Raw genomic sequence first — 26,392 nt, forward strand, 5'->3', positions numbered from 1 at the left:
TGTGCGACTGATCATTGAAGATAGCTCTAATGAAATAGGTTATGAGATACGAAGTGCATTTTCACTTAAACTGTTCTGTTGAACAAACAGAACTTATAACCTAGGGACCCTGAACAGTCTTGCTTAGTACATGGAAGACTTCTTCACCCACCTGCGATGGTGAAATTTGCCACAGTTGCTGTTGGGCTTTTTTTTCTTTATTTCTTTTTCTGGGATACAGCTTAATAGGGACACTGAACACCGAACGTTACGTACATGCTGAACACGTTTTTTCTGGCAAAGTTGGCTGGGACGACGGATAAACAGGAGGAAATTAAAGCTTGTCTTTGATTCTACTACACTTCTTTTGGCCAGGAATGCCCTCTTTGTTTGTGTTTGTATGTTTCTAACAACCACTTTGCTTGTCCATCTTGCGTCACTCTCCTTTCAATTTAGCAGAATTTCTTGACTTCGTCACTCACGCCAATCTCATTTCTACTACTCCTCAATTACTGTCGTCTTCCATCCCTTGTTCAGTAGACTTTTTATGCCCTTCGACATGTCCTGTAACTGTTCCTGACTTTCACTGAGGATAACAACGCCATGAGCGTACCTTATGACGTATGGGAGCAAGCCTAGATGGCCGCCGAGTGACGCCAGAAACCATTTCCAGAAAGTTAAGTGATTTAGACAGGAATATAATTTAGTTTAAGGCCGACAACAAATTAAATAAGTGCATTAGTGTATCGTTTAGTCTTGCCATTAAAGGTTTGACTTTTCTTTGCGTATTTTTTCAGAAAACACGAAAAGATCGTAACTTCGCGAAGTCGCGCTTAGGCTTAAATTTTGTAAACGTGTTTGTTTCTTGTTTCACGGTAATTTAACTAGTTTCTCGGTAACAAATAAGTAAACTACAGCAAATAGCATATAACTTCATTGTTGTAATACAGATTTCAGAAAAACAGCGTAACTTTATATCAGAAACTTGCCTATATGCATTTGTTTATAGGCCTAATTCTCGTAACGTTTTTGGAGAATCAAAGTTAAAGTATCTCGTTTAAATGTCGTTTTTTTCATTCCATCGAGTGAAATATATAATAAATAGCGTATACCTTCATTGTTTTAATACAGATCTCAGAAAAACAGCGGAATTTTAAATCAGAAACTTGCTAATATACATTTGTGAATAGGCTTAATTCTTGTAACGTCTTTTTTGATTTTCGGTAATTTAATTGATTTATTCTAGCTAAAGTATTATTTTTGCCATGAGTGAGAAGTGCCTGACTTGCCGTAGAATTGTTAGTTCCGGGGTTTGGTGTGATGGATGTAGTGGTTTTTTTCACAGGGGGGACTGCAGTGGCGTGGGTGTTGGGAAAGTGGTTATGCAGGATTTGCAGCAGAGATAGGAAGATAGTGGAACAGGAGGGGAAAATTGCTGCCCTTCAGGCTGAGCTAGATCAGGCTAGGGAAGATCTGGACAGGTTAAGGAGGGAGAAGGGCAAAGAGAGGTGGGAAGTGGCAACAGGTAGCAGAAGGAACAGGCCTAGAACTAAGTCTGGCAGTTTTGTGGTGAATGTCAAAAATAAGTTTGACCTGTTGCTTCAGTTAGAAACTGATGAGCCTCAAGCAGAGGTAGGTGTAGACAGGACACAACAACCTTTCAATAGGAAATTGAAAAAGAATGTAGGAAAGTCATCGAAAAAGAAGAAAGTTTTGTTGTTAGGCAGTTCTCATGCCAGAGGTGTAGGCCAACTTCTGCAGGAGGAATTAGGACCAGAATACCAGGTCACAAATTTTTTTCAAACCAAGTGCTAGTTTGGATCAGGTGACAGAGGATTTAGGTTCACTCTGTAAAGGATTTACCAGGGAAGACACCGTGGTTATTGTGGGAGGGTCAGGGAACAGCATCGACAGAGATCCTGGGTACAGTATAGAGTGTGACCTGGTAAAGATTGCGTCGGCATCGAGACACACCAATGTTGAATTTGTATCTGTCCTGAGACGCCATGACCGGCCTCATTTGAACTCTTCTGTTGGGAGAGTTAATTTGGAGTTGGAACAGCTGCTTGGGTCAGGTGCGGGGGCTCATATTGGTGTGGTTCCTGTTGATTATCTCAGTAGGTGGGACTATATCAGGCACGGCCTACATCTCAACAGGAAAGGGAAGGGGAAACTGGCTGGGGTAATAGCAGGAAATTTAAGGGGGGGAGGCACTGCCATGAATGGTAAAATACCAGTGGTTACAGGTGTTGGAGCAGCACCTTTTTTAGGATTAGTAAGACAGAAAGATGTCAAGTTCTACGAGAGGTCAGGATTGAAACAAATCTTCAGTTTAGGAAAGAAATTAAACAGCACAATTCTAGCACGTTTGATCACCAATCACAGCTATCAATTATAAATTTTCACCAATCACCAGAAATTTTATCTCCACCAAGTTGTATCTCAGTCCTAGGTAATTGCATTGATGAATTAAAGTCACCCAACCCAGTTGACATAATCTGCCTCTCTGAACACCATGTGACCACTGGTATAGGAACTAGGCCTAAGCACAATGAGAAACTCAGACAGGAGAGTACTGCAAATGTTAGAATAAGGAAAGGTTCTCATAAAAGTATAATTAAAAATAATGTAAGTATATTTCATCAAAATATTGGGAGTTTAAAGAATAAAGTAGATGAGCTTCTGGTTTGTTTAGAAGATTTAGAAGCTAAGAATGAAATAGATATACTATGCCTGTCTGAGCATCACATTGTTACTGATATGGATAAGGTAAATGTAAGTGGGTATAAGCTCTCTGCACATGTAATGAGAGAAAATATGGAGAAAGGAGGAGTTGCCATATATGTCAAAAGTTATCATTGTGCAAAAAGTATAGAAATAAAAAAGTTTTGTGTAGAGAAACATATAGAAGCATGTGCCTGTGAGCTTAAATTAAATAAAGGCACATTTATAATTGTAACTGTATATAGGTCCCCATCAGGAAATTTTCATCTATTTCTGAAAAATTTGGACTCCTTGTTGTGCTATCTGTCAGACAGGGGGAAGCAAATTATTATTTGTGGGGACTTCAATGTAGATTCTCTGAAAGAGGGTAATAGGAAAAATGACCTTGAAGTATTACTCGGTTCTTTCAATTTGACACCTGTTACTGATTTCCCTACTCGGGTGGTAAAGGATAGCAGCTCAATGATAGATAACTTCTTTATAGACCAAGATAAGTTTAACCAGATAAATGCTCAGCCTGTTGAGAATGGTCTTTCTGATCATGGTGCACAGCTAGTTACAATATATGACATAGCTCCATTCAGCAATACTAAACAGTCCTCCAAAGTAGTACGTTCAGTCAATGATTTAACAATTGCAAATTTCAGGGAAAGCCTACAGCAGTTAGACTGGGATGAGGTGTACCGTGAACCTGATGCCAATTTAAAATATAATTTATTTCATGACATTTTTGTAAATGCATTTGAAAACTGCTTCCCCAAGAAAATAGTTAAATATACTCATAAGAAACCTTGTAACAAACCATGGCTTACTAAGGGTATAAAAATATCTTGTAACCGGAAAAGGGAAATGTATCTGACAGCAAGAAAGAGTAGTGACCCAGAAACTATCAAAAATTATAAAAACTACTGTGTTATATTAAGAAAAGTTATTAAAAATTCAGGAGTATGTGTATCATGTCTGAAATCAGCAACTCTGATAATAAAATTAAAACAATTTGCAATATTATTAAAAGAGAAACAGGTCAACCAAGAGCAGAGGAAGACAGTATTACCATCAAATTGAATGAAAACTTTACGAACCAAAAGTCAGAAGTTGAAAATATTTTTAATAATCATTTTCTAAATGTTGTGGATATAGTAGGATCCAGGTGTTCATTAGAAGATGCTAGGCTGTTAATGGAAGAGGCCATACCTATGCAATTTGATACAATTGAAATCTCACCCACTTCTCCCTCTGAAATTAGGAAAATAATAAACTTGCTTAAAAGCAAAAACTCACATGGAATTGATGGCATTTCCAGCAAAATACTAAAAGCTTGTTCTCAACAGATAAGTAAGATTCTCAGCCACCTGTGTAATAGCTCTCTGGAACAGGGCATTTTCCCTGATAGACTGAAATATGCTATTGTTATACCTTTGCATAAAAAGGGGGATAGATCTGATGTCAACAATTACTGTCCAATCTCCCTTCTAACAGCTTTATCCAAAATTTTTGAGAAAGTAATGTATTCAAGAGTAGCTTCACATATCTGTAAAAATGAAGTACTAACAAAATGTCAGTTTGGTTTCCAGAAAGGTTTTTCAACAGAAAATGCCATATATGCTTTCACCAGTCAAATTTTGAATGATCTGAATAACCGAACACCACCCATTGGGATTTTTTGTGATCTCTCAAAGGCTTTTGATTGTGTAAATCATGAAATTCTGCTAGACAAGCTCAAGTATTGTGGCATGAGTGGGACAGTGCACAAATGGTTTAATTCGCACCTAACTGGAAGAGTGCAGAAAGTTGAAATAAGTAGTTCTCGTAACATGCAAAGATCAGCACATTCCTCAAACTGGGGAACTATCAAGCATGGGGTTCCACAAGGGTCAGTCTTCGGTCCTTTGTTGTTCTTATTATATATTAATTACTTGCCATTCTATATTCATGAAGAGGCAAAGTTAGTTCTCTTTGCTGATGATACAAGTATAGTAATCACACCTGACAAATAAGAATTAACAGATGAAATTGTCAATACTGTCTTTCAGAAAATTACTAAGTGGTTCCTTGTAAATGGACTCTCACTGAATTTTGATAAGGTACAGTACATACAGTTCCATACAGGGAATGCTATGACGCCATTAATAAATATAGACCTTAATCAGAAGCATATAGCTAAGGTAGAATATTCCAAATTTTTAGGTGTGTCCATTGATGAGAGATTAAATTGGAAGAAACACATTGATGATCTGCTGAAACGTTTGAGTTCAGCTACTTATGCAATAAGAGTAATTGCAAATTTTGGTGATAAACATCTTAGTAAATTAGCTTACTACGCCTATTTTCACTCATTGCTTTCATATGGCATCATATTTTGGGGGAATTCATCACTGAGGAATAAAGTATTTATTGCGCAAAAGCGTGTAATCAGAATAATAGCTGGAGTCCACCCAAGATCATCCTGCAGACATTTATTTAAGGATCTAGGGATATTCACAGTAGCTTCTCAGTATATATACTCTCTTATGAAATTTGTTATTAACAACCAAACCCAATTCAAAAGTAATAGCAGTGTGCATAACTACAATACTAGGAGAAAGGATGATCTTCACTATTCAAGATTAAATCTAACTTTGGCACAGAAAGGGGTGAATTATACTGGCACTAAAGTCTTTGGTCACTTACCAAATAGTATCAAAAGTCTGACAGGTAACCAACAAGTATTTAAGAAGAAATTAAAAGAATTTCTGAATGGCAACTCCTTCTACTTCATAGAGGAATTTTCAGATATAAATTAAGAAAAAAAAATATTTAAAAAATAAAAAAAAATAAAAATAAAAAAGAAAAACAAAAAACACAAAAAAATAAAGTTGTTATATTAACTGAAGTATGTTGTTAAATTAACCTAAATATGTCATGTATTAGAAAATTCGACTCGTTCCACATCATTACGAAATATCGTATTCATGATCCATGGAACTAGTATTAATCTAATCTAATCTCATCTATCCTTTCACCCAGAATTTTAATCCTAGTAAGAAACCTTCATTTCAGTAATTGTTTCTCAATGTGCAGTTTGAACAGTTGGGGAGAACACTTTATAGTTCCCTTACGTCCTTTTTCAATCCAAATATTTCGGAAAGCAAATGCGGTGTGCAAGTCGCTCTCCATCACGACAGTTTCCAGGTAGGATGTCGAGTGGCAGATGTCGAAATGGGATTAAATGGGGACCCTCACATCCTCCCCGACTGGCAAAAGATCCAGAGTTAACTGCCTCATCATGTGCGTCCTTTTTAACGCTAAAATATACCAGCTTAACTGAGTCAAAACGTTTTAACTTTTTTAAGGTGGTTGCCAACAGTTGTTAAGTATTTTATGAAATGCATGACTTAAATGAGCAACAAACGTAAGCTGTATTTTTGGGACTATTAGTAGCATTTTCACCCACTTATGACTGTGAACTGTGCCATGGTTGCTGTTCATGTACTCGGGCTACGTCATTCACTATCACTACTGGCTTCTGTTAATAAGCATCGTCACAGTACAAAAGTGCGTGCACTACTGAAAAATAAAAAAAGCACCATGAATATGTCGACCCAGCAGAGGGAAATTGTATTGGCACACTCTTGAGGACATATACAACAAAGGACGAAACCAGCATAGCTACACGCATCTAAGTGCAGTAGAGAGGGCATGCGAAATAGTAATCTGAATATACTCCTTTTGTAGCAATGCAGTCTGCGGTTCTCCAAAGGAGACGATCTTAGAGGTGACGAAGATAGTGTTACGAGATGGCCTATCATCCGATTTCCACCTTGTGCCTCAACCAAGAAAGATTTCCTGCTTGTCTTGCAGGGCGCGCATGATGACGTTTCGTCAAGTCTCAAACATGCTCAGTGGGGGACAGACCTGGAGCTCGCGCTGGCCAGGATAGTTGACGTACACCTTGTATAGTAAATGATGCATTGGTGACAGATGTGTATAGTGTTGCAGAACTTTTTAACAAACATTTTATAACTGTTACTGAAAAAATGGGGTTGTCAGGTTCGGTAGATGCTGCTATGGATTACCTTAGACCAGACATTTCAAGTAACTTCCATAATATGAATTTGACCCTCACTACCCCAACAGAAATAATGTCCATCATAAAATCTTTAAAATCAAAAACATCTAGTGGGTATGATGAAATATCAACAAAGTTAATTAAAGAATGTGATTCTGAGCTAAGTAACATATTAAGCTATCTGTGTAACCAGTCGTTTATCAGTGGAATATTTCCCGAATGGCTGAAATATGCTGAAGTTAAGCCACTGTTTAAGAAGGGAGATAAAGAAATAGCATCAAATTTCCGTCCAATTTCACTGTTGCCAGCATTCTCAAAAATTTTCGAAAAAGTAATGTACAGTCGTCTTTATAACCATCTTATCTCAAATAACATACTGTCAAAGTCACAGTTTGGATTTCTAAAAGGTTCTGATATTGAGAAGGCTATCTACACTTACAGTGAAAATGTACTTAATTCATTAGACAAAAAATTGCAGGCAACTGGTATATTTTGTGATCTGTCAAAGGCATTTGACTGTGTAAATCACAATATCCTTTTAAGTAAACTAGAATATTATAGTGTAACAGGAAATGCTGCAAAATGGTTCAAATCTTATATCTCTGGCAGGAAACAAAGGGTGTTATTAGGAAAGAGACATGTATCAAGCTATCAGGCATCATCCAACTGGGAACTAATTACATGTGGGGTCCCACAAGGTTCCATTTTGGGGCCCTTACTTTTTCTTGTGTATATCAATGACCTTTCATCAGTAACATTACCAGATGCCAAGTTTGTTTTGTTTGCTGATGATACAAACATTGCAATAAATAGCAAATCAAGTGTAGTCTTAGAAAGATCAGCCAATAAAATATTTGTAGACATTAATCACTGGTTCCTAGCCAATTCTTTGTCACTAAACTTTGAAAAAACACACTACATGCAGTTCAGAACTTGTAAGGGGTGTCCCAAGAGTATATGTCTAACATATGATGACAAGAAGATAGAAGAAGTGGACGGTGTTAAATTCTTGGGATTACAGCTTGATAATAAATTCAACTGGGAGGAGCACACCACAGAACTGCTGAAGCGTCTTAACAAATCTCTGTTTGCAATGCGAATTTTGTCAGACATAGGGGATATAAAAATGAAAAAGCTGGCATACTATGCTTACTTTCATTCCATAATGTCATATGGGATTATTTTCTGGGGTAATTCATCAAACCAAGCTAAAGTTTTCCGGGCACAAAAACGTGCAGTAAGAATTATATGTGGTGTGAACTCAAGAACATCCTGCAGAAGCCTGTTTAGGGAACTAGGGATACTAACTACAGCTTCCCAATATATTTATTCCTTAATGAAATTTGTCATTAAAAATATATCACTTTTCCAAACCAACAGCTCAATTCATGGAATCAATACTAGAAATAAGAATAATCTTCACAAGGATTTAAAGTCACTTAGTCTTGTACAAAAAGGTGTGCATTATTCAGGAACACACATTTTCAATAACTTGCCAGCAGCCATAAAAAGCTTAACAACCAATGAAATTCAGTTTAAGAGAAGCCTAAAGGATTTATTGGTGGCCAACTCCTTCTACTCCATTGATGAATTTCTGAGGAAAACCAACTGATTTGTATATAAGTACAACATAACTTCTGCACAATTTCAGTGCAGTAATGTGTTCACTGAAAATTTGTGTGTGTGTGTGTGTGTGTGTGTGTGTGTGTGTGTGTGTGTGTGTGTGTGTAAGTATAATCTAACTTCTGCACCATTTCAGTGCAGTAATGTGTTCATTGTAAATAAGTATTACAGTAGTTGTATTACATGTTTCTTACCTTATAAATAAATATAAAACTTTTTTATTTTAAATTCAGTGCAATAGTATTTGTAAAATGACTCTTAGTGTTCATTAAAAAATGACGATCATTCCACTTGGGACCTGTGGAATGGTACATTAGCTTATTTGTTTTAGTTTAAATATTTGTCATGTATTGTTGTTTTTCTGACATGTTCCACATCCTGGAGGACCTCCTCACTACGGATCAATTGGAATGAAAGTAAATCTAATCTAATCTAATCTTGGGTGGCATGAGATCTCGTATGTGGACGTGCACTGTCACGTTGGAAAAGAACATCGCCTTTTTGGTGAACGAACCGCAGCACCACTCGATCAATAATGTTTTTGATGCACAGTGCAATGTTCGATCCTCTGTCCACGATCGCCAGAGGAGATCGGCCATTGTAAGGCATCGCTCACCATCCAGAGATGCCGGCTTTTGGCCCTGTTTACCTCTGTTGTATACAATCCAGACGCTGGCGTTCACCTGCCGATGCAACAGACGCATGTGATCATCGCTGGCATCAAGGCGACTGTTTTGGCGTGCATCTGTGCGTCGCCGCTGTCCGGACCCAGGCTGACGGTCACGTGAGCCTTCTGCTGACCATTGGCGACATCATCGATGCACTGTGGAAACCCCCCTCTCCACGTGTAATACAGTTATGCGGTGTGACCACCCAGCCCCCCGCCAACCCACTACACGCATTACCTTAAACTCCGTCAGTTGCACAAACAGCTCACGTCCATGCTGTCACGGTATAGGCCAACTAACAACGTTCCAGACACAGGCGTAGCTCTGTATCGCACGGAAAACTGGCTGCTACTGGCTCTGGAGGTGAACAACTACTGCGGAGCGTAAAATATCCCACGTCCGATAACGAGGTTTCTGAGCCGTCTGACCATCGCATTAACTGCTCTCTCGCTGTGTCCCGTGCAAGCATGGCATGCCTTACTTACTTGTGTCAAGGTGTTCTCTTTCCATTTTCCAGTAGTGTTTATTATTTAACGTATCATATCACTCATATCAAATATGGCAACGTTGTTAATGCAGCCCCATCAGAATTGATAAACAACAAGAGAACACCGAAGTTAAAATCTTCTGGGTTATTAGGCCGCGTTATGTTTCTTCTAAAATGTTCGACGTTTCGACCCTTCTGCTGTGATCTTCCTCAGGATCTTTTGGTGTCCACTACTGCTAGAACACTGTCAGAGACTTGTTTCGCGTCAGCTTATAAAGGGGGAGTTTCCTGGCGGTCGTGCTGGAGAAGTGATAGTATTGATTAAAATTCATATGGCTACCATTGGTGGGCCATAGTCATAGGCTAATATTCCCGCTCTGATGCAGAAGAAGGGGCGTTGGTAGCTCATCTCCTGTGGATACCATTGGCGGTCCATCGTCATTGGATAGAAAGGCACTATTCCACACTTATGCTAGAGAAGGGTTATTGGTTGAAATGCCTGCTACCGCTATTGGTTAGCCGTCATCAGTGGCTAGGTTGTAGACGGACAGAGCAAGAGAGTGGGAATGTTTACCCAAAATATTAGTGTCCGCCGAGGTGACTTGCAGCGCGTTGTTTATGCCGCTCACATACTGCGGCCTCGTATTTACTTCCTTGATGGCGGGCAGCCACGATGCCGGAAGCAAAAAAATGGTTCAAATGGCTCTGAGCACTATGGGACTTAACTTCTATGGTCATCAGTCCCCTAGAACTTAGAACTAATTAAACCTAAGGACATCACACACATCCATGCCCGAGGCAGGATTCGAACCTGCGACCGTAGCGGTCGCGCGGCTCCAGACTGTAGCGCCTTTAACCGCTTGGCCATCCCGGCCGGCGATGCCGGAAGCCTATAGACGTATTCTCTGTTGAAATTAGATTCATTCTTAGAAATTTCAACTGCTTCTCGGACCTTTCTTCTATAAATGTTTGTTTCTTTAGCCAGCACACGTACGTTATTAAAATCGATGTCAGACCCACAGATCTCGTGATGTTCCGCTACTGCCGATTTTGCACTTCGTTTTAGCCGCAGGTGCCATTCGTGTTCCTTAATGCGTTCTTTAACAGCTCTTCCCGTTTCGCCTATACAGGGTGTTACAAAAAGGTACGGCCAAACTTTCAGGAAACATTCCTCACACACAAAGAAAGAAAATATGTTATGTGGACAAGTGTCCGGAAACGCTCACTTTCCATGTTAGAGCTTATTTTATTACTTCTCTTCAAATCACATTAATCATGGAATGGAAACACACAGCAACAGAACGTACAAGCGTGACTTCAAACACTTTGTTACAGGATATGTTCAAAATGTCCTGCGATAGCGAGGATACATGCATCCACCCTCCGTCGCATGGAATCCCTGATGCGCTGATGCAGCCCTGGACAATGGTGTATTGTATCACAGCCGTCCACAATACGAACACGAAGAGTCTCTACATTTGGTACCGGGGTTGCGTAGACAAGAGCTTTCAAAAGCCCCCATAAATGAAAGTCAAGAGGGTTGAGGTCAGGAGAGCGTGGAGGCCATGGAATTGGTCCGCCTCTACCAATCAATCCATCGGTCACCGAATCTGTTGTTGAGAAGCGTACGAATACTTCGACTGAAATGTGCAGGAGCTCCATCGTGAATGAACCACATGCTATGTCGTACTTGTAAAGACACATGTTCTAGCAGCACAGGTAGAGTATCCCGTATGAAATCATGGCCGGCCGGAGTGGCCGAGCGGTTAAAGGCGCTACAGTCTGGAACCGCACGACCGCTACGGTCGCAGGTTCGAATCCTGCCTCGGGCATGGATGTGTGTGATGTCCTAAGGTTAGTTAGGTTTAAGTAGTTCTAAGTTCTAGGGGACTTATGACCACAGCAGTTGCGTCCCATAGTACTCAGACCCATGAAATCATGATAACGTGCTCCATTGAGCGTAGGTGGAAGGACATGGGGCCCAATCAAGACATCACCAACAGTGCCTGCCCAAACGTTCACAGAAAATCTGTGTTGATGGCGTGATTGCACAATTGCGTGCGGATTCTCGTCAGCCCACACATGTTGATTGTGAGAATTTACAATTTGATCACGTTGGAATGAAGCCTCATCCGTAAAGAGAACATTTGCACTGAAATGAGGATTGACACATTGCTGGATGAACCAATCGCAGAATGTACCCGTGGAGGCCAATCAGCTGCTGATAGTGCCTGCACACGCTGTACATGGTATGGAAACAACTGGTTCTCCCGTAGCACTCTCCATACAGTGACGTGGTCAACGTTACCTTGTACAGTAGCAACTTCTCTGACGCTGACATTAGGGTTATCGTCAACTGCACGAAGAATTGCCTCGTCCATTGCAGGTGTCCTCGTCGTTCTAGGTCTTCTCCAGTCGCGAGTCATAGGCTGGAATGTTCCGTTCAAATGGTTCAAATGGTTCTGAGCACTATGCGACTTAACTTCTGAGGTCATCAGTCGCCTAGAACTTAGAACTAATTAAACCTAACTAACCGAAGGACATCACACACATCCATGCCCGAGGCAGGATTCGAACCTGCGACCGTAGCGGTCACGCGGTTCCAGACTGAAGCGTCTAAACCGCACGGCCACACCGGCCGGCGAATGTTCCGTGCTCCCTAAGACGCCGATCAATTGCTTCGGACGTCTTCCTGTCGGGACACCTTCGTTCTGGAAATCTGTCTCGATACAAACGTTCCGCGCCACGGCTATTGCCCCGTGCTAATCCATACATCAAATGGGCGTCTGCCAACTCCGCATTTGTTAACATTGCACTGACTGCAAAACCACGTTCGCGATGAACACTAACCTGTTGATGCTACGTATTGATGTGCTTGATGCTAGGACTGTAGAGCAATGAGTCACATGTCAACACAAGCACCGAAGTCAACATTACCTTTGTTCAATTGGGCCAAGTGGCGGTGAATCGAGGAAGTACAGTACATACTGACGAAACTAAAATGAGCTCTAACATGGAAATTAAGCGTTTCCGGACACATGGCCACATAACATCTTTCCTTTATTTGTGTGTGAGGAATGTTTCCTGAAAGTTTGGCCGTACCTTTTTGTAACACCCTGTATACACTTTGCCGCAACCACATGACACTTGATAGCCGGCCGCAGTGGCCGTGCGGTTCTAGGCCGAGCGACCGCTACGGTAGCACTCAGAAGTTAAGTCGCATAGTGCTCAGAGCCATTTTTTGACACTTGATAGACGCCAGCATTGTGGAGGTAATCAGGTGCATCCTTTTTCCTTTGGAAAAAGTCTTTTATTTTGTTTCGACTAAAGAAAGATGTCTGAATACCATTTTTCTTTAAAATTCTGCTTATGCGGTCAGTGACCCCAGAAACGAACGGTAACCTGATGGAGTAAGAAGGCGGTTCGTCGTCATTCTTATTAGCGGTATAAATATTCCGCTGTCGATTGAATAACTGTCATACCCATTTGCCTTCAATGTCCTCTTTAAAAAATTCAACCTCGATTCCAAGTTGTCGTCATCGCTGATACGGAAGGCACGTGAAGACAGAGTGTTAAGTACTGCTTGCTTCTGGGCTGGGCGGTGGTGCGAAGTGGCATTTAAATACCTGTTTGTGTTAGTCGACTTTCTGTTCACTCTGTGACGTAGAGTGTTATCAGATCTGCTGTATACCAACACATCTAGGAACGGGAGACCGACCTCACTCTCAACCTCCAAGGTGAATTTGATTTTGAGGTGAATTCCATTTAAGAAATTGTGGAACGCATGAAGTTCTTCTTCGTCGTGTGGCCATATAACCCCGAAGATTTTAACTTCAGTGACAACGACCACGAAAGTCTGCAGACTTATATAACAAGAGAACAATTAGGTATCTTTACTAAGCAGGCGATGCGACAGGTGTGAAAACCTAACCTGACACACCGCCTCTCGTGTGAGAACATCTGTTTGTACTTTTGATGTTCAGCAGTTCAGTTGGCACTGCATTAACAACACTACCATATTGCTATAATCACATGATACGCAAATAGCAAGCATATTTTCATGCTCTGGTAGTGGTTATTAACCGAAACCGATACTGATGGTAAAGGATATATAGACAGAGCGTGTCATGGCCGGCCGATGTGGCCGAGCGGTTCTAGGCGCTTCAGTCTGGAACCGCTCGACCGCTAAGGTCGCAGGTTCGAATCCTGCCTCGGTCATGGATGTGTGTGATGTGCTTAGGTTAGTTAGGTTTAAGTAGATCTAAGTTCTAGGGGACTGATGACCACAGATGTTAAGTCCCATAGTGCTCAGAGCCATTTGAACCAAGAGCGTGTCATGCATTCCATGGGTCTAAATGGTTTGAGGAACAGTCCACAAACGCAAGTGTACTTGTGTCGCCATTCAGGTCACCTCCCTCGGTTCTACGGAACGAGAGGAGAGCTGCCCAATTTTCCAACTTTTCGAGGAGTTCATGGCACAACGCGTCGCCACCGTTAGAGTAGCGACAGGTGCTACACGATACTACGCTGGCGTCCCTAAATTACTCATCAGGTTATTTTGCCACATGTGGCAAAGATGATAACATAAAATTAGGTTGTCAGAATCTGTAAGTGAAACATGCTCCATATAAATAAGTGTTGAGACAAAATTCCTACGACAAAATGTAAATTGCATTTATTCAGTTGCACCTACATGACAGTTCTTACTCAGCGACGTAGTTTACAGAAAGAATTTTAAAGAAGGGTGATCGTGGCTTCGATGCAGAGTAATTCAGCTAGTACTAGCATAACAATTTCCTTAACAGTTATGTAGTCCTTTAGGTTGGAAAATTTAATCATTGACAAATGTCACTATTAGTGAATATCACGGAAATTAGTTTCTATGCAGTAAACTGCAGTTTATGTGTTTTCTAGTTTTATCCAGTATTATCGTCTTTAAGCATATGGAGCACAATTTTTAAACACCATGTATGATCAATTGAAAATACAGTTTGCTGTAACCAGTCAATTCCGCTACGAGTTTCTGAGAATTACGAATACTTTCATCATTTATGTCAATTAATAACACTTAAGTGTATTGTATGTACGACTTTTCGGTAACCAGTGGCACTGTCTGGCAGTAACAGACACAGGACATTATTATTATTATTATTATTATTATTATTATTTTGGTACAAAGATTAAAATTTTGTAGATTTATGGTTGCATGGATGAAGAGTAATAAAGGCGTTAAAACTTTTCAGTGATGTTCCTTTTACAGTAATAATGACACATTAGGTACACTTTCTGTTAACTGAATTTATAAAGCTGGAGTATTAAGAACTAACTACAGCAGCAAAAAACAGGCATGTGGTAGTAGTACTGCTGCCAGTAATGACATATTAAATACAGCATTTTACATTATTATCATATTAAGATGATATTATGTGTGCGTGTGCGGCGATGGTGTTGGGAGAGAGAGAGAAAGGGGGGGGGGAGACAGAGATTATGACAGAGATGAATGTTATTAATCATGTGATTAAAATGGTTTGTTGCTGTACTAAGTTGAAACGAGTTTGCTAGTTTCGTTTGCTTACGACGATGTATTTGTTCCGTACACGCAGTTGCTGGCCTTAGAAACCTCAAAGATGTGTACGATACTCGATCGTAACCTGACTTGTGCTACACTCTTTGAGCCAATACACGACAAGTGACATTATCATCTTCTTCAAGAGTTATTTGTACACTGTAAGGAATGGTTGTCCCTACACGGAATAACCTACACTATGTGATCAAAAGTATCCGGACACCCACAAAAAAATACGTTTTTCATGTTATGTGCATTGTGCTGCCACCTGCTGCCAGGTACTCCAAATCAGCGTCCAGAGTAGTTATTAGACATCGTCAGAGAGCAGACTGGGGCGCTCCGCGGAACTCACGGGCTTCGAACGTGGTCACGTGATTGGGTATCACTTCTGTCATACGTCTGTACGCGAGATTTCCACACTCCTATACATCCCTAGGTCCACTCTTTCCGATGTGGTAGTGAAGTGGAAACGTGAAGGGACTCATACAGCGCAAAAGCGTACAGGCCGACCTCGTCTCTTGACTGACCCAGACCGCCGACAGTTGAAGAGGGTCGTAATGTGTAATAGACAGACATCTCTCCAGACCATCACACAGGAATTCCAAACTGCATCAGGATCCACTGCAAGTACTATGACTGTTATGTGGGAGGTAGAAAACTTGGATTTCACGGTCGAGCGGCTGCTCATAAGCCACACATCACGCCGGTACGTGTCAAACGACGCCTCGCTTGGTATAAGGAGCGTAAATATTGAACAGTGCAAAAACGTTGTGTGGAGTGACGAATCACGGTTCACAATGTGGCGATCCGATGGCAGGGTGTGGGTATGGCGAATGCTCGCTGAACTTAATTTGCCAGCATGTGTATTGCCAACAGTAAAATTCGGAGGCGGTGGTGTTATGGTGTGGTCGTGTTTTTCATCGAGAGGGCTAGCTCCCCTTGTTTTGCGTGGCACTACAGCAACACAGGCCTACATTGATGGTCTAAGCACCTTCTTGCTTCCCACTGTTGAAGAGCAATTCGGGGATGGCGACTGCATCTTTCAACACGATCGAGCACCTGTTGATAACGCACGGCCTTAGGTCAAGTGGTCACACGACTATAACATCCCTGTAATGAAGTGGCTTGCACAGAGTCCTGACCTGAATTCTATAGAAGACCTTTAGGATATTTTGGAACGGCGACTTCGTGCCAGGCCACACCGACCGACATCGATACATATCCTCAGTGCAGCACTCCGTGAAGAATGGGCTGCCATTCCCCAAGAAACCTTTCAACTCCTGATTGAAGATATGCCTTCGAGAGTGGAAGATGTCATCAAGGCTAATGGTGGGCTAACACCATATTGAATTCCGGCATTACCGATGGAGGGCGCCACGAATTTGTAAGTCATTTTCAGCCATATGTCCGGATACTTTTGATCACGCAGTGTACCTCCGTTAACGTATAATGAAGTCTTACATAATTCCAGGATATAACCTTTAAGCTGATTAGCCTGTTCGATCTTCCACAAGACCATATCAATGATTAATTAGGAGAGTAACTTTTGCATAAACGTTTTATTTGACAACAAATGCCAGAATGATTAACCAGTAAGTTTAAGCAGGATACTTTAAAGTTATGACACAGTCTAATATGTACGTACCGTATTTATATATACCGAAGTATGTTCTAAGTTCAGTATACTTAAATAATGTTGGATGGCTCCTGGTTGTGAGGGTGTTGCTGTGGGAATGTATTTAGGAGTGGTAGCTAATATACTAGTTAGTAGTTGTATTCAAACTTATGCTTGTTACGTTAAACCACGAAATCACTCAGGTAACAGACTTATTATGTCTATAAATGATATAAAAGTTAAGTTGACATGCACCTAAACTGACGGTGGGGGGGGGGGGGGGGGGGGAGGGGGAGTGGACTATAAGTATAGTCTTTGAATAAAAGTGTCATTTCCGTTTGTGTAATTGCTTATTTGTTTCAGTTACCTTCTGTCCTTCTGTTCTATGCTGTAGAGGTCTACTATGTACTGTCCAAGTTCAATCAACATACGTTACTTGGCAGTGAGACAGAACGTGGAAGTTACTTTCGTCCTTCAGCTTACCACACAGGCGTATCTAAACAGAGAGGGGACGAATGGTGAACTGCTCTCCCGACAATGGGCTGCAAATAAAGAAATCCAGTGAATCGCTCTTGCGACGATGGGGCACAGTCAGGGAAATCCACGGACGTAAGCGACTTTAACGAATGGTGGATTGTTTTGCCTGTTGACGTGATCCTATTGTGAGCATCTATGGGAAGAGGTTGACCAACGGTGAGAAAACGAGTACACGACAAAATGTGAGAAGTCCAAGCCACTTTTGAGTACGTGGGTGTAGGTGGCTATGTTTGATTTTATGATGTGTGTGTGTGCGTGTTTTGCGTGGGTGTGTATTTATTAGCTTAGCCTGCGTTAAAAGCAGAGATGATACTGATGTAAATGTCAGTTTTCTCATTTAGAATGGATAAAAGGAGTCACTATAGATTAAGGGCTGGTGAGGCGGCTGAAGTAGAATTTTACTACTGACGTAGTGCACGTAAATAACAAGCCGACTACAGCGTCATATTCTTGGGCATATGTTGAAAGCTAAATAGAGCAGTTGCTTTTGACAAGACACCTTACTGTATCGGGGAAACAAGTATTTCCAGTTACAGTTACGATCACTGATTAATAAGAGATACAGTTATAGGAAAGAATACAGAGAATTCTTTTTTTTTAAATTGAAGTAAATATTACAAAATAAAACTTAGTTATAAAGCTCAAGTAGAGATACCGATACGTAATTACCACAACATGTAAGGTATACATCGGAACCAAATCGAAACGGACATCACAAGAAGAAATTTAACTTTTCGTGAAAAATAAATTGAATCGAGTGTCGTATGAATAATGAAATGAAAAAAACATTCATTTATCTCAAAGAAAAAATACCTGTAACCGATGCCGTATAATAATTCTCAACAAAGTGGAGTTTTTGTTTGCTGATAACATTTTACTTCCCATGAGCAGAACAGATAAAAAATAAGACAATGTAACTGCGACAATCAGTAATGTTATGTGGTTACTACGCCTACATTCCAAATACGCACCAACACATGACGTCACATCACACAGACACTATTACGTCACTCGTCACGGCTGGTGGTTACTATCGTATGTTTTTCATGGAACCGGTGGCTGCAGCGTCGGAGGGATGAGCAGGAGGCCGAAGTTGGCGGGCGCGGCAGGTTCGTTGCACCGGTGCCGATGTCTGCGAGATGGCCTGTAGCAGTGGAGCTGTCGCGTGTATATTTATCCGGCGCGGCTCGGCGCGGCGCGCATCGTCCTGTTGTCGCGCCTTGTCCCGCCGCCGCCGTCGGTGTCGGTGTCAGTGTCGCCGCCGCCCCTGCCCCCACCCCATCGCTCTTAAAGGTACCGCGGCCCTCTGTACTGTGCGGCCAGAGCGTGGCCGCTGCAGCACGAGAGGCGACACACACGCACGCGGGGTGCCCGCACTGGAACACGGCTCCTGTCGCGCGCCCCGAGGTGACGCCGAGCACGCTCTCGCGGCTGCATTCCTCCCAGGCGCCCGTGTCGCGGCGGAAGCACGGTCATATACCATAGCGGAGCGTACTTGCACCCAGGCGCATGCGCCCTCGGCAGGGAGGAATTGTTTACCGCTCGAAGGTTGCGAGGTATTATTCACGTATGACTTGTCGCCGTGCTGTGATATCAATTGTGTTCCAGTAGCATGTCCGTAGAGGCCAGCTATACTATTCTATTTTATCGTAACATTGTAAAGTCACTCGAGCAAACGCTGGAAGTTTTAATATGGGACAGCAGTGGCTGCCCTGGTATATCTAGTGCTGTTGTGGCTGCGAATCAAATACCATCAACGACTTTTCTTTTTTCTTGATTGGCAATTCTGAGTGTAACGCCACCGGTTTTTCTAGTTGGTGGTTGATAGATTAGTATTGATCAGCCCTGGCTAGAACTCGGTGATAGTCGGTAGAGCTATGATACTGTTATTAGGTAAAGACGTCGTTACAAAAATCAGTGCGGAACTGAACTCTCGAAGTGTGCGTGATATTTACTTCACCAATTGTGACCAATGTTTCGCTACTCGTCGTAATTAACTCGTTTATATTCGATGGTTTAACAGTTGCTACAAAAATATTAATGATAAGTTTAGTTCCACCGACACAAACCTCCCCATAGTTTGGTTGTAATTTCAAATCTCTAATAAGTCGTAACGTTGTGATTGCTTTCTAACGTCAAAGAGTTTCTATATATGCGCCGAGCGCTTCAGTCAAATATTATCGCAGCCCGCAAAAGATCATAGTTACGTCTCTAAACAATTTTGTAATTTGGAATCACAAATGTGTAAATTGGCACAAAAGGATGGTTTATTAACTTTCCCAGGTGGTGGTGGCGGGGAGGGGGGGGGGGGGGGGAATTTATAAATTATCTGCTTTAAAACTGTTGCCAAGTTCCAGAGCCCATTAGCAATTACGAATGAAGGTTAACTGTCTATCAATGCCTAACTAGAGTTCGAGTTATCTAACTGAAAAGTTCACTTCAGTCTAATATAAGGTAGTCCTCTATCTGAATTCTAAACGATATTATAGTTGGAAATGTCGTGTGGCTAGGGCCTCCCGTCGGGTAGACCGTTCGCCTGGTGCAGGTCTTTCAATTTGACGCCACTTCGGCGACCTGCGCGTCTATGGGGATGAAATGATGATGATTAGGACAACACAACACCCAGTCCCTGAGCGGAGAAAATCTCCGACCCAGCCGGGAATCGAACCCGGGCCCTTAGGATTGACAGTCTGTCACGCTGACCACTCAGCTACCAGGGCGGACTATATTATAGTTGAAGTCAATGTTTCGTTTCACTGCGTCATAGTAGATCGCAATTATCAATCCTCGAAAAACAATCTAACCGCGCCTACATATACGAGTATTCAAACAAGTCTGATCAGCTTCGACTAACTCTCGTAACGTAGTGACAATGGATCAAATTTTCCTTAGCCATTACTCGCTATTCTCAAAGAGTACTCACACGAAGTGTTCTTTGAGATCATTGGTTCTACTCTGCTAATTTTAGGTATACTGATTTTGCGATTTACTGTAATTTTGAGTTTGCTGAGATTCTACCTTTTTTTTGTAAGTTGAAAAATTACTAAGTAAAAGGTTCTTGTTTCAGTTACTGGTTACTATCCAAATAATGGTGTTAAATGGAACTTTGGTTACTTGTTCACTTTTCATGGAATTTGGAACTTGTTTTGGGGAAATTTTTGGGGTATTGGTTGCTATTTTTTCTTTTTTCACTTTTCGTCCGAGGAAGTGGCATTACATGAGGGTACATAAGTGTAGAAGGCACATCTCTTTTCAGGTACTTCCCTGTGCTACTCCTGAGTACACTACATCTTGTTGTCGTTATTGTTGTTCGTATGGTCTTCAGTCCGACGACTACATTGTCTATCTGTCCATGTCAGCCTGTCCCGTGTACATTTCTTCGTTTCTACATGCAAACTACAGCCATCTGCATCCACTTACTGTAGTACAAACTCGGAGTCGATCTAAATTTTTGTCCCCACAGTTCCATCCACTTCCAAATTGGCGATTCCTTGATGCCTCAGGAATCAACCGATCACTTGTTTTGGTCAAGTTGTGCCATAAATTTCCTTTCGCATGAGTTCGATTTGTACCTCCTCATTAACTATCCGATCTGCTCATTTGATCTCCGGCATTTTCCTGACGCGCCGTATTTCAGCAACCCGTAAGTGGTGAGGCTGTAACAATCGATATCATGCGACAGCACGCGCTGCCTAATGTGTTCCAAAAACGCCGCGCATAAAAACAGGGCTCTCCCTGGGCTCATACCTCGGGCTTTATTGGTGATAGGTAGGGTCAAGGGTTTTGCATAGCTAGGGATCATTTGCATACCTAACAGAAGGATCGTCTCAACGTCGCTTCCCTACAACAAAGGGTCAAAATTCCAATATGGTCAAGCAAATAGTGGAAATCGTTTGGTTCTTTTTGAATTTGATGTAATCTAGGTGAGCCTTCAGGGGTTATGGAGGCACCATTACTTCATGGAAAGGTTCCTTAGAAGACCTAAGGAAATTCTCTGCATACCAAAAACCCAGCCGCGGATTCCAAGACGGCTATGAATAGCAAATGGCTGAAATTATTACAAAACATTTCTAAGATCCCGATAACGAACAACGTTGAAACATTTCTGGTACCTTCATTTGTTTCCGAGATTTCCGCCTGCTTAGCTGAGTCTTTTTTGTCTCCCACGCAGCGGGCCTTGGTTCGGTTTCCGGCCGGATTGGAGATTTTCTCCACTCGTGGACTGGGTGTTGGGTTGTCCTCATCATCATTTCATTCTCATCACCGGCACGCAAGTTGCACATTGTGGCGTCAGCTGAAAGAAGACTTGCACTCGGTGGCTGAACTTCCCCGCTTCGGGCCTCCCGGCCAACAATGTCCTGCGATTATTTCATTTCATTTTTTCCGAGATACAGAGTTCGAAAATTACCCTGCTCGTACACCTAAAATATGCACGTAAAATCTGGTGCGAGGCGAAATCATATGCTGTAAAGTGTCTCCGTTATCATCAGAATGGTTCTGGGAACACTACCTTTTAGTTTCTGAAGCACATGCAGAATTTTTGTGCATTTAAAATCCGATCTGACGAGTGACATTACTATTGCGTTATTTCAATTTCACATACGTAAACTATCAAAATTTTCTTGATAAATAAAGATCCATTGTTGTGGTAGAAAAAGGAAGGGAACCAGTGGAAATATGCTCCTGTCGGAGCACAAAAAAGGCGGATGTGCTCCCATTTGCAAGCAGCTGCTTCGTTCTGCCTTGCTCAGTACCTTCCAAAATTTTCCCAAAAAAGTTTGGCATGCTACATATTCACGCATTTTTATGCCGAGAGAGAAGTATAACGGCAACAGGAAAGAGACGGGAAAGTAATAAATACTGGAAGATGATAGCCAGTGGTTGTGGTATAGAAAGAGCGAAGGAGATAAAGACATTGTGAGAGAAAGAGAGGGACACAGCGGCACTGGAACGTAGCTGACAGTGACAGTACAGTGTTAGGAAAACACTGAAGGCGACAGTGCCAGTATGAGTGGTGTAAACAGACGGAGGAGTGGAAGTGGATGACAGCTAGTGATAACGTGAGACAGAGTCTATGACTTCCAGAACGAGGCAGAGAGAGACAGTGACAGTGAGCAGAAACAGCAGTAGTGGGAAGACATGAATGAGATAGTAGCAGTAAGAGAGGGCACGAGGGAGACAGTGACAGTGATATAAGGCAGTAGTAGTAGTAGTAGGGAAGAACGAAGGAGATTGTGGCTGTGAGAGAGGAGACGGTACAGTTAGAGAGGCACAAAGAGATAACGGCAATGAGTTGAGCTGAAAGAGTCAGTGAGAATCGGAAAGTGGGAGAGGACGCGAATGGCGACTTAACAGCGAAGGACTAGCGGGTGTGAGCGGGTTACATTTAAGGGAACACGTAGGAGTGAGAAGTAAGTTGCATGTTAAAAAGAGTGTGAATATATTAGCATGTCAAATGCTTTGGAAAAATTTTTAAAGATGCTAAGGACGCTCACTTTTCAGAGCTGAGTGGATGGGTATGGGCGTCTTAACAGCGTTGGACTAGTGGGTGTGAGCGGGTTCCATTTAGGGGAACTCATAGGAGTGAGAAGTGAGTTGCACGTTAAAAAGGGCGTGAATATATTCGCATGTCAAGTGTTTTGGAAAATTTTGTAAAGATGCTAAGGAAGCTCACTTTTCAGAGGAGATTAGACGGGTATGGGCGACTTAAGAGCGTTGGACTAGTGAGTGTGAGCGGGTTACATCTAGGGGAACTCGTAGGAGTGAGAAGTGAGTTGCACGTTAAAAAGAGCGTGAGTATATTCGCATGTCAAGAGTTTTGGAAAATTTTTTAAAGATGCTAAGAAAGCTCACTTTTCAGAGGAGAGTGGATGGGCATGGGCGACTTAACAGCGTTGGACTAGTGGGTGTGAGCGGGCTCCATTTGGGGGAACTCGTACCAGTGAGGAGTGAGTTGCGTGTTAAAAAGAGCGTGAATGTATTCGCATGTCAAATGTTTTGGAAATTATTTTAAAGATGCTAAGGAAGCTCACTTTTCAGCGGAGAGTGGATGGGTATGGGCGACTTAACAGTGTTGGACTAGTGGGTGTGAGCGGATTCCATTTAGGGGAACTCATAAGGGTGAGAAGTGAGTTGTATGTTAAAAAGAGCGTAAACATATTTGCATGTAATTTCTTTTGGAAAAAATTTTTGAAGATGCTAAGGAAGCTCACTTTTCAGAGGAGATTCGACGGGTATGGGCGACTTAACAACGTTGGACTAGTTGGTGTGAGCGGGTTACATTTAGGAGAACTCGTAGGAGTGAGAAGTGAGTTGCATGTTAAAAAGAGCGTGAACATATTCCCATGTCAAATGTTTTGGAGAAACTGTAAAGATGCTAAGGAAGTTCACTTTTCAGAGGAGTGAGGATGGGTATGGGCGACTTAACAGCGTTGGACTAGTGGGTGTGAGCGAGTACCATTTAAAGGAACTCGTAGGAGTGGGAAGTGAGTTGCGTGTTAAAAAGAGCGTGATTATATTCGCATGTCAAATGTTTTGGAAAAAATTTGTAAAGATGCTAAGGAAGCTCACATTTCAGAGGGGATTGGATGGGTATGGGCGACTTAATGGCGTTGGTCTAGTGAGTGTGAGTGGATTACATTTAGGGGAACTCGTAGGAGTGAGAAGTGAGTTGCATATTAAAAAGAGCGTGAACATATTCGCATGTCAAATGATTTGGAAAATTTTGTAAAGATACCAAGGGATCTCACATTTCAGAGGAGAGTGGACAGGTATGGGCGAATTAACGGCGTTGGACTAGTGGGTGTGAGCGGGCTCCATTTAGGGGAACTCGTAGGAGTGAGAAGTGAGTTGGGTGTTAAGAAGAGCGTGAGTATATTCGCATATCAAATGTTTTGGAAAGATATTTAAAGATGCTAAGCAAGCTCACTTTTCAGAGGAGATTGGACGGGTATGGGAGACTTAACAGCGTTGGACTAGTGAGTGTGGGGGGGTTACACTTAGGGGAACTCGTAGGAGTGAGAAGTCAGTAGAATGTTAAAAAGAGCGTGAATTTATTCGCATGTCAAATGTTTTGGAAAGATTTTTAATGATGCTAAGGAATCACAACTTTCAGAGGTGATTAGACGGGCATGACCGACTTAACAGCATTGGATTAGTGAGTGTGAGCGGGTTACATTTAGGGGAACTCGTAGGAGTGAGAAGTGAGTTGCATGTTAAAAAGAGCGTGAATATATTCGCATGTCAAAAGTTTTTGAAAGATTTATAAAGATGCTAAGGAAAGTCACTTTTCAGAGGAGATTAGACGGGTATGACCGACTAAACAGCGTTGGACTAGTGAGTGTGAGCGGGTTACATTTAGGGGAACTCGTAGGAGTGAGAAGTGAGTTGCATGTTAAAAAGATCATGAATATATTCGCATGTCAAATGATTAGGAAAGATTTTTAAAGATGCTAAGGAAGCTCACTTTTCAGAGGAGTTTAGACAGGTATGACCGACTTAACAGCGTTCGACAAGTGAGTGTGAGCGGGTTACATTTAGGGGAACTCGTAGGAGTGGGAAGTGAGTTGCATGTTAAAAAGAGCATGAATAGAATCGCATGTCAAGTGTTTTGGAAAGATATTTAAAGATGCTAAGGAAGCTCCCTTTTCAGAGGAGATTAGACGGGTATGACTGACTTCACAGCGTTGGACTAGTGAGTGTGAGCGGGTTACACTTAGGGGAACTCGTAGGAGTGAGAAGTCAGTAGAATGTTAAAAAGAGCGTGAATATATTCGCATGTCAAATGTTTTGGAAAGATTTTTAATGATGCTAAGGAATCACAACTTTCAGAGGTGATTAGACGGGCATGACCGACTTAACAGCGTTGGATTAGTGAGTGTGAGCGGGTTACATTTAGGGGAACTCGTAGGAGTGAGAAGTGAGTTGCATGTTAAAAAGATCATGAATATATTCGCATGTCAAATGATTAGGAAAGATTTTTAAAGATGCTAAGGAAGCTCACTTTTCACAGGAGAATAGACGGGTATGACCGACTTAACAGCGTTCGACAAGTGAGTGTGAGCGGGTTACATTTAGGGGAACTCGTTGCAGTGAGAAGTGAGTTGCATGTCAAATAGAGCGTGAATATACTCGCATGTCAAATGTTTTGGAAAGATTTTTAAAGATGCTAGGCAAGCTCAACTTTGAGAGGGGATTAGACGGGTATGACCGACATAACAGCATCGGGCTAGTGAGTGTGAGCGGGTTACATATAGGGGAAACCGTAGGAGTGAGAACTGAGTTGCATATTAAAAAGAGCGTGAACATATTCGTATGTCAAATGTTTTGGAAAATTTTGTAAAGATACTAAGCAAGCTCACTTTCCACAGGAGAGTGGACGGGTAGGGGCGACTTAACAGCGCCGGACCAGTGGGTGTGAGCGGGCTCCATTTAGGAGAACTCGTAGGAGTGAGATGTGAGTTGCGTGCTAAAACGAGCATGAATATATTCGCATGTCAAGTGTTTTGAAAAATTTTGTAAATAAGCTAAGAAAGCTCACTTTTCAGAGGAGAATGGATGGGTATGGGCGACTTAATAGCGTTGGACTAGTGAGTGTGAGCGGGTTACATTTAGGGGAACTCGTAGGAGTGAGAAGTAAGTTGGGTGTTAAAAAGAGCGTGAATATATTCGCATGTCAAAAGTTTTGGAGAGACTTTTAAAGATGCTAAGGAAGCTCACTTTTCAGAGGAAATTAGACGGGTATGAGCGATTTAACAGCGCTAAACTAGTGAGGGTGAGTGGGTTACATTTAGGGGAACTCGTAGGAGTGAGGAGTGAGTTGCAAGTTAAAAAGAGTGTGAATGTATTCGCGTGTCCAATGTTTTGGAAAAATTTTTGAAGATGCTAAGGAAGCTCACTTATCAGAGGAGATTGGATGGGTATAGGAGACTTAACAGCGTTGGACTAGTGAGTGTGAGCGGGTTCCATTTAGGGGAACTCGTAGGGTGAGAAGTGAGTTGCGTGTCAAAAAGAGCGTGAATATATACGCATGTCAAATGTTTTGGAAAAAATTTGTAAATATTCTAAGGGAGCCCACTTTTCAGATGTGATTGGACGGGTTTCGGCGACTTAACAGCGTTGGACTAGTGGGTGTGAGCGGTTTCCA

The sequence above is a fragment of the Schistocerca piceifrons genome, chromosome 4 (assembly GCF_021461385.2).
Source record: "Schistocerca piceifrons isolate TAMUIC-IGC-003096 chromosome 4, iqSchPice1.1, whole genome shotgun sequence".
Classification (NCBI taxonomy): Eukaryota; Metazoa; Arthropoda; class Insecta; order Orthoptera; family Acrididae; genus Schistocerca; species Schistocerca piceifrons.